Below are 1,572 nucleotides of genomic sequence, written 5' to 3'. Positions count from 1 at the left end.
ACTGTAATTGTTCTCTCTCTCAATAAAGAAATCAAAGTAAGTAGGTTGTTCATGGAACAAATTACGAGTGTAATTGGAATTTTAACAGCAGATAGTAAATGAGTTCATATTTGCACATCAATCAGCACAGCTGATATACTGAAACATTTCTTTTGTAAAATTTTACACCCTTTGTTTTTAATATTTTTAATAACTGGGAAAATTGTTTCTCTATTTAGCAATGCTGATATCAGAATAGTAAATCAATGAAGAATAACTTGAGAATTATGTAAATTAATGTCATTTCTGAATTACTATTTAATATATTATTATATAGTGAATATACCTGAAATTGTGATAATTGACCTTCAAGTCATTTGTGTCCTTTTTTCTTTTAACTCATAGAATTATGAATTTATTTTAATATTTTTCTGCCTAGAATGAATCTGATAGCTTGTCAATAGTAAATAAATTAAAAACTGTATTTAACATTTATTTTCTCACTTTCAAGTAAAACTTTCAATAAAAAGAGTTCATCCATCATAGGGTAAAAAAACAACAACACTACATCTGTTTTGCCAGTGAGCTCACAGAAGTGACACACCACCAATATCTTTGCTGAGTGGGAAGGGAAGAACAGCTGTCCAGAGGTCTCATTGCCGGAGGCTACTCCACTCACAGTCAACATTTTGTGATAGAGAATGGGAAGAAGGGAGAGGTGCCAGACAGGATAAATGGTACTTATTTTGAAACTGAAATCCATAAATTATGCTATATTAAATGTACTTGTGAAAGCAAGCTGGTGTCATCTGCTAATGATGGTTTAGCTGCTGTAGAATTACATAAAGGCTATCAAAAGCTTTTTGTAAATGAATATAACATTCTGAAGAGCTTATATTTTCTAGGAAGTAAAAATTTATTTTCTCTCAGCTTCATATGAAACAATTCTCTTTTTCTCATCTGTGAACTGCTTACCCACTCCATCTCTTTCACCCCTTCTGAAAGAATCTAGTTATAGATCGCCGCGTTCCCTTTTATTAACACACACGAAAACGCCATCCCTCAAACTGGTAGAGGCTGCTTCAGTGCTGAGATGAGGGAGGGCTTTAGGCTGCACCCTGTCAGCAGGAAAGTGAATTGTGATTGATTAGCAATGTCTCACCACATAGTGGGATGCTGAGATGGCGGGTGTGGGGACAAGGGAAGGGAGGTTAAGGAAAAGTGTGTGTTATATATTTACTAATCTTAAGAATCTGTTCTTCGGCTACCAATCAGTCAAGTGCCCCCTAATGTTTGCAATTCCTTTTCATTTTTGTAGAAGCTTGCATTTGATAAACACAGATTTAATCAATATGTTGCTACTTTATATTCACTTACAGCTTGTTTGATGTTACAAAGAGTGAAAGCTGAAAATAAACTGGAACCTAGACTGAAACCTTGAGTAGCGCAGAGTCTGACTGAAGCATAGTCAACTGGATGAATATTGAAGCCTCTGTATTTTTCTTTTTCACATTTCACAGCACCTCACCTCTGGAATTGCTTTGTTCATGGAATAATTATATTCATTCTTTAAACCTAGCTCAGAAGTCATCT

The sequence above is a fragment of the Pteropus vampyrus genome, unplaced genomic scaffold, assembly GCF_000151845.1.
Source record: "Pteropus vampyrus isolate Shadow unplaced genomic scaffold, Pvam_2.0 Scaffold236, whole genome shotgun sequence".
In the NCBI taxonomy this organism is placed as follows: domain Eukaryota; kingdom Metazoa; phylum Chordata; class Mammalia; order Chiroptera; family Pteropodidae; genus Pteropus; species Pteropus vampyrus.
This window is presented reverse-complemented; position numbering follows the sequence as displayed.